Here is an 8,678-nt window from a genome sequence, read left to right on the forward strand (position 1 = left end):
GCTCGAGATCATGAGTAGGGTAATTGAGCTCATGTGGTTTCAACTGTCGAGAGGCATAGGCCACCACATGGCCATCTTGCATCAACACACATCCGAGACCTTGGAGAGAGGCATCGCAATAGACAACGAAGTCTTTGCTTGTGTCCGGAAGGACGAGCACTGGAGCAGTAGTCAGCTTGGTTTTCAAAACCTGGAAACTTTCTTCAGCCTTTTCTGACCATTCGAACTTCTTGTCTTTCTTGAGAAGATCGTTCATTGGCTTTGCAATCTTAGAGAAATTTTCAATGAATCGGCGGTAATAACCCGCCAGACCTAGGAAACTTCGAATCTCCTTAGCTGACTTAGGTGTCTTCCAGTCAAGAACGGCTTGAACTTTACCTGGAATGACTGCAACACCTTTTTCAGAGATAACATGACCAAGGAAGATGAGATCTTTTAACCAGAACTCACATTTGGAGAACTTGGCGTAGAGACGGTGCTCACGAAGTTTTGTTAGCACCAGACGAAGATGTTCATCATGTTCATCTTCGGTTTTGCAGTAGATCAGAATATCGTCGATGTAGACCACGACGAACTTATCGAGGTACTCCATGAAAACAAAGTTCATGAGCCGCATAAAAGTGGCAGGAGCATTTGTGAGTCCAAAGGACATGACAGTGTACTCGTAAACGCCATAACGAGTTGTAAACGCTGTCTTTGGAATGTCCTCCTTGCGGATTTTGATTTGATGGTACCCTGATCTCAAATCCATCTTTGAGAATACTGTGGCACCGGACAACTGATCAAAAAGATCATTGATTATAGGAAGAGGGTATTTGTTCTTGATTGTCACTGCGTTGAGTGGACGGTAATCAACAACCAACCGCGGAATGTTGGTATCTCTCTTCTTGACAAAGAGGGCAGGGCAACCCCAGGAAGAAGTACTAGGTTGGATGAAGTTCTTCTCTTCTAACTCCTCTAACTGCTTCTTCAGTTCTACCAACTCTTCCGGAGGAATAAAATATGGTCTTCGGGAAACATGGGCAGTTCCGGGAACCAACTCAATGACAAAGTCCACACTTCGATCAGGTGGCATGCCAGGTAGCTATTCAGGGAAGACATCTGGAAAGTCACAGACCACCCAGACATCGGAGATTTCTGGTTTAGCTAGGGCTTCAATGGCATACAACTCGGCTTCAGGAGTAAACCTTGCCGACGAAGGTATGGCGGATGGAACCCAGTATATAATTCTTTTGCTGGAAAGATCGGTCAGTACAATAGACCTGGCTACGCAATCAAGGACAACCTTATGCTTTACTAGCCAATCCATGCCCAAAATGACATCAATATCAGTTGACTTGAGGGCAATGAGAGAGGTTGGGAACCACATATGCCCTATACTGATTATAACCTCACGGGTAACCCAGATGGTTTGCCAACAAGAACCACGAGTTGTGATCTCTAGAGGGGAGGGCATTGTCTCGAAGGTTATATCATGCTTTCGTGCAAACTCTTGAGATATGAATGTATGTGATGCTCCGGAATCAAACATAATTATAGCTAGGATTGAGTTTATATAGAGTGTACCCATGAGGACGCTTGGATCCTCTTCAGCCTCATCAGCAGAGACATGGGTCAGACAAGCACGACCAGAGGGATATTTGTCATCCTTCTTGGGCTGAGAATATCCACGACCAGCAAACTTCTGGGGGCACTCATTTGAGTAGTCGCCAGGCTGACCACAAGAGTAGCAAGCACCACTAGGCACAGTACCCATAGCAGAACGATAACTTGAACCACCAGAGGGTGGCTTTGAGTTATTGCCAAAAGACCTTGGTGCATAGGGAGCACGAGGTATAGCACTGTAAGGGATCCAGACTCGACGCTTCTTGTTGTTAGAGGAAGACGCACAAGAATCACCTTCTTCACGCCTCTTGGATTTCTCCATATCCTTCCTTCCGTTCTCCATCAGAAGAGCACGATTATGCAGGTCTTGGAATGACAGGAAGTTGAAATGTAGCATCTCATAACGAAGCTCGGGGTTAAGTCCCTTGCGGAACAGATCTTGCTTGTCAGCATCATCAACCACATCACGGGGTGTATAGCGAGACAGCTGAGTGAACTCACGTCCATATGTCTCCACTTCCAGCTTCCCCTGAGTGAAGTCCAGGAATTCCCTCCTTTTGATGTCCATGACAGTCTTTGGGATATAGGCTGCACGAAAAGCTGTGACAAACTCCTCCCAGGTAACATCATGTCATGGCGCTTGAAGAGCCAGAAAACCTCCCCACCAAGAACCAGCGGCACCTTCTAACTTGTAGGTGGTGAAGTTCACGCGTTCACCTGGTGGAACATGAAGAGCGTTGAACTTGCGCTCGATGGTGCGAAGCCAATCATCAGCATCAAGAGGCTCCTTGGGGTGGGTGAAGCCAGGAGGAAGTGCACGGATGAAGTCCCCAAGTGCAACACAGTTGTCGGGATGACGTTCTGTGTTTTGAGCTACACGCTCCAGGAGTTGTTCATTCCTCAGGATGTTGGTCTCAATGTTGTTAAGAACCTGCGCCATTGTGGGAGGTGGCGGCAGTTCCTGTTCAGCATTGTTTTGTCCACGTCGGTTACGACCACGACCAGCCATCCTGAAGAGAAAGACAAAGATCATGAGTAACGGATTCCTTGGAAAGAATTCAACGGAATGATAAGATTCACTGAATGAAAGGAGCAAGATTTAGATCAACTGATGTAAGCTTAGGAACACTGAGTTAAGCAACCAAGTACATAGTACTTTTGGAGAAAACAACCCAAACTCGTAGATCCTATAAGTTTGGAAATAACATGGTAAAGGTAAAATATTTTTCAATCAAAACAAGGTAAGATGACTCAGCATTAGAGTGACCAGATAAGGAGTAAAAAGAGTCCTATTCAGATTTTTGCAAATACTTTTAGCTTTCAAATAGTTTTCACAAGTACAAGACTCAACATCGACCAGTCGAAAGGGTTTCCTATAGGCTGGAAAATTCCTATATTTTAAAAATTAAAAGTTCATCATGCATTCATTTCATCCATGCATTAAAATCCAAATAAAATAAATAAACCTTAATAAGTAAAACCCTAGTGGTATTATGTTGCTATTTGACCTATGTGGCAAAGTTATTTTTATTTATTTTTCAAATGAACCTTTTTTGTATCTCTTAGTCCTAAAACAATCCTCTGGATTTTACAAATTTTTAGAAAAAGGTTTGAAGTCATTCGGATTTGTAGATCAAAAGTTATAAAAGCAAACATAAAAGAAAAAGAGAAAAGAAAAGAAAAGAAAATGAAACGAACCGGCCAACACGGTCAGGCTGCGCGCCCCTGCCACCGGACCCCACCTCCGTGGGCCCCACCCACGAGGCCATCTCCAACCTCCCTCTCCCCACGTTGCCCACGCACACGCACAGCGCCACCCCGGGAGGTGCTATACACCACCCTGGTCGGTGCGGACCAGGTACTGCACCCCCAAGGGAGCCTGTTGGGCCGGCCCAGTCACGTTTCTTTTTGTTTTTTCTCCTTTTCTCCTTTTTTGCAGTTTCATTCTTTTCTTTTTTATAAATCTAAAATGCTAATGTGAAATTTTTTCGGAAAAATAATATTTTTTTATAATATGAACTTTCCAATCTGAATATTTCTAAATTTATATATTTTCGAAAAATTGAAAAAATTGAGTTTTTTTATTTTTTTATATGAACAATTTTTGAATTTGAACAATTTTTGGATTTGAACATTTTTCGAATTTGAACATTTTTTGGACTTTGAACAATTTTCGGATTTGAACATTTTTTCTGTTTGAAATATATTTTTCAAAATTTTAATATTTTTTAGATTGAACTTTTTTCAAAATTTGAAAAAAATAGATTGAACGTTTTTCCAAAAATTCTATTTTCCCAAAATTTGAACATTTTTAGAAAATGAACATATTTTAAATTTGAACATTTTTCAAATACGAACAATTTTTAGCTTTGAACATTTTACGTTTTGAACACTTTTCAAATTTGAACTTTTCAATTTTGAACAAAAATAAAAAAATAAACAGAAAAGAAAAGGAAACAAAAAAGAAAACAGAAATAGAAAGAAAAGAAAAAACAAAAACAAAAACAGAAACAGAAAACTAAAAAAAGAGAAATGGTGAAAATGGGCCAGGCCCAGTACCCAACCAGGGTCTGCGGTGCCTGGTAGGCACCGATCTGGTCGGTGTAGGATTTGCCCGCCACCCCGGCCACCTCCTGCACGTCGCCGCCCCACTTCCTCTCCTCCACCTCGCGCCCTCTCCCCTCGGTCCGAGCTGCCCCCTTTAAAGCCCGCGCGCCCCCCTCCTTTTCCCCCTATTTTCCCCTGCCATAGCGCCTCCAGGCCGAGGTAATTCCTCGCCGGAGTTGCGCCTCGCGCCGCCGACCCCAGCCGCCGCCTGCGGCCACAAGAGGCAGCAGCACGCCAGGCCGCCACCACCAGGCGCCTCGCCGAGCCGCAGCGCATCCCATCGTGGTCCTCTCCGCCGCTGGAGACCGCCAGTTCCGCCGACCCATCGACGTCCGAGCACGCCGCCGCCGCGCCATTACCTGCCGGCCAAGGTGAGCTCCACACCTCCCCCTTATCCCCTCCCCTCTCCTTTCTAATCTGGACCATCCAGATCACTTGGGATCTGATGGCCACGGTTTCCCCAGAGGGCGATCCGCGTGATGCCCGCGCAGCCAACCGCGTGATGCCACGTGGCCTGCACAGTCAGCGCCCAGTCAAATCTGTTTTAAATTCGAATTCAAATTCCAGATTCTGTCCCTAACTTGTAAAATTGATATAAAATCAACCATAGGCCCAAATTTAGCAAATTTTATACCGTTGGAAAGCTTGAAACCTGTAGAATACAACCATGGAATAATACAGTACATGTTCTGTGATGAATTTTGCACCATAATTCAAAACAGAGAATTAACCCTCTGACACTACAAAATTCGTGTAAATTAATCCAGTGGGCCAAAATTTACAAATTTGTAGTCTCTGGAATCCTTAGAACATATAGATCATCATGGAACCATAGTTGACCAAAGTTGTTACGTGCGCAAACTTTCTTTTGCAAATATGTTCAAATTAGTAATATGATAATAATTCAAATTCTACAAACTATTTTTTAATGAATCCAATTGCATTAGTCTCGTATTACTGTACCCTATCCAGAGATGTCAAGTTTATATTCTTACAAAACATAAAACCTTGCAATAGCTATTTTATTTGATGTCTATGTATTGTTCAAGTGATTGATAGTGCTATAAATGAAATCCTAATAAATCAAATCAACCAGAGATCATTACCAACATCCTAAATATCATAGGACACTAAATACAACATTTTCACATCATACCTATGTGGGAAATGAAACGATGCATATCATGCATGCATACATATCTATGATTGTGCATTTGGAATGTTATGTTTATTTGGCTCCTATTTGTCTTGTTATATTGTGAGGAGAACCATGGTCTTGCTTGTGATTGTTGTGATTGTTCAGGCTGCTTTGGGCAAGGCAAGTGACACTCCATTCTCACCCAGTTTTATATAATGCATTAGTATTTTTCTAGTAGTATGCATGATAGATTGATTTTGTTTTCCAAGTTTATGCAATGCTAGAATTCCTAGTAGTGTATAGCCACCATGAACCACCCCCTCTTAGGTAAATGCTTTGCCGTACCTGGCTACTATCAAAATTGTCTCCGCTTTTGTATTTGTTTGGTGGATTACAAAATTTGCAAAGCTTTGAAAACTAACAACCTTAATGCACCCCTGGGTGGATTGGCTTGGAATTGTGGTTGAATGTTGAGTGGCTACTCATGGCCACATGACTCATGTCTAGTACTTGTCATGTGGTTGTCTTCGCCTGAGAGTGCACTTGTGGACTGCCACCCAGGAACAAAGAGATTTGTAGGTCTTCACTGTTTTAGATAGCTTCCAGTGCAGCCTTATGGTATATGGCTCTACCAAGATTCTTAAGTTGTGGAGGTTCATCCTGTTGTCAGATCAGTTGGTGGTAGCAGAATTGTAGTGAGTAACGGGTCTGGCTAGTATGGGTGAACTTCTCTTCCCAAAGGTCTTGTCTCATCTTACTCTTGGTTAGGATGGGTCTTAAGGTGAAAGTGCACAACCTCTCGAGAGTTAAATCTAAGATCTTAGCCGTGTCCCCGGTCATGGACAATTTGAGCTACTAGGCAGGGATTGTACTGAAGGATCTCAACACCCCTTTTGTTTTCTGAAATCAAATAAAATGTGATAGAAACCTCTTTTAGGTGCACATGGTGAGCCCTCTGTGCCCCTTTACAAACTTCATGGTGTGTCATGGTGCGCCCTCTGAACACCCATGATGAATTTACAAAGTTATCAAACGTTTTTTCAAATATATGACAAAACTGGCTTTATGCAAATAGCCTAGCTCCACCAGCCAAATATCATGTAGTTAGTCTTTTCAAAATTGCCACCAAATAAGTGTCAATTGACAGTACATCATTGTACTGACCTCTATTCGTGGGGCTGCATATTCAAACGTGCAGGTCGCTCTGATGAAGGTTACTGATAGGATCTCGAGTCTACATTCCAACATGTCTGCCTGTGGCGCATGATGAAGATGGAGGCTCCATGCTACTTTATTTCCGCTGTGTTAGATATTTGAACTTTATTTGAATGCTAGTCATTTTGACTATGCCAGTTGTATCTCCCCTTATTTGTCGTACCAGATCATTACGTTGTAATATTGATACTATTGCTATAAATGCTATATTTTTTGGGGTGACATGGGCATCCCCAAGTGATACGTCCAAAATGTATCTACTTTCCCGAACACTTTTGCTATTGTTTTGCCTCTAATTTGTGTATTTTGGATACAACTAACACGGACTAACGCTGTTTTCAGCAGAATTGCCCTGGTGTCTTATTTTTGTGCAGAAAATACTCTTTGAGGAAAATCCCCGGACATAATTGCAATGGGCCTATTTTCACAGAAGACTTACGGTGCCAGAAGATGATACGGAGGGGGGCCACGAGGTGCGCACACCACATGGCGGCGCGGTGGGCCCCTGGGCCGCTCCGCCATATGGTGATGCCGCCTCGGCCAGCCCCCGATGCTCCCCTCTGGACTTCTTAAATCCCTTGACCTAAAAACGCACGGGGGTTCGACCAATTTTCCAGAAGACATCCAGAACTCCGCCGTCGTCGCGAAACCCAATCTCGGGATCAGAAACTCCGTTCTGGCACCCTGCCGGGACGGGGAATTGGAGGAGATCATCGCCATCATCGCCACCGACGCCTCTCCATCAACCATCCATGCTTCCCCCATCCATGTCTGAGTAAATCCCTCGTTGTAGGCTGAAGGGGATGGTAGGGATTGGATGAGATTGTTCATGTAATAGCCATAAGATTGTTAGGGCATGGTGCCTAGTATCCGTTGTTGGTACTTTTATGATATTGTTGCAACTTGTTATGCTTAATGCTTGTCACTAGGGCCCGAGTGCCATGATTTCAGATCTGAACATGTTATTGATTCATGATGATATTCATTGTTTTATGATCTTACCTGCAAGTTGTATACACATATTGCTGTTCGGAACCCGAGGCCCCAAAGTGACAAAAATTGGGACAACCGGAGGGGAAGGCTGTGATATGAGGATCACATGTGTTCACGGAGTGTTAATGCTTTTCTCCGGTGCTCTATTAAAAGGAGTACCTTAATTACCAGTAGTTTCCCTAGAGGCCCGGCTGCCACCGGCTGGTAGGACAAAAGATGTTGTGCAAGTTTCTCATTGCGAGCACGTACGACTATATACGGAACACATGCCTATGGTTATTTAGTACTTGGATACTATTTTATTATTATCTCCAAATGATGAGGACATCCCTACTACACCACTACCTCCGTCATTGATAAATGAAGATGAACCTGTTGTGAAGCTCAAGTCCAATGAAGTTCGGATTGGACCAATTACAAGGGCTCGTGCGAAGCTACTTAAACAACAAGTGAACTTGTTTCTAAACGATACTTTGATTGATGAGAACTTTATACTGCCTAAGTCCTATTACTTATGTATCATTAGGTATCAAGAGGAGACGAGCATCGCACGAGGAGTAGAGGAGCAGCTGGACATGAAGACGGACGTCAAGATGGACGTGAAGCTGGACATGGAGCTGGACATGAAGATATCTCATTGACGCGCGAGGGAGGAGCGGGAGGCATGCGCGAGAGGAGAAGTCGACGTCCAGGCCGGCCCAGCGCCCGGTTAGACCGGCCTCCAGACCGGCGCGCCCGGTCCCTGGCCCGGTTGACCGGGCGGAAGACCGGATGCGTCGTACCGGGGCCAAACCGGACGAAGTTTTGTGAACTTTCCGGTTGCCGCCCGATTGACCGGATGCCAGACCGGCCAGCCCGGTCCCAGGCCCGGTTGACCGGATTCCAGACCGGATTAGTCCCAGTCTATCTCGACCAGATCTATTCTGGGTCGGTTTTACTTGTATCTTTCGACCAGAACTCATCCCGGACGCCTATATAAGTGCCTTGGACGACCCCCTAGCTGCTTTAGACCATGTTTAAGATAAACCCTAGTTCTTAGTTGTTTGCTATGCAAAACTATTGAATACTACTCTCCAGTTCGTTGCGATCTGGATTTTTATGCTACTGAAAGTTTGTGTGA

This window comes from Lolium perenne, chromosome 6 (assembly GCF_019359855.2).
Source record: "Lolium perenne isolate Kyuss_39 chromosome 6, Kyuss_2.0, whole genome shotgun sequence".
Lineage (NCBI taxonomy): Eukaryota > Viridiplantae > Streptophyta > Magnoliopsida > Poales > Poaceae > Lolium > Lolium perenne.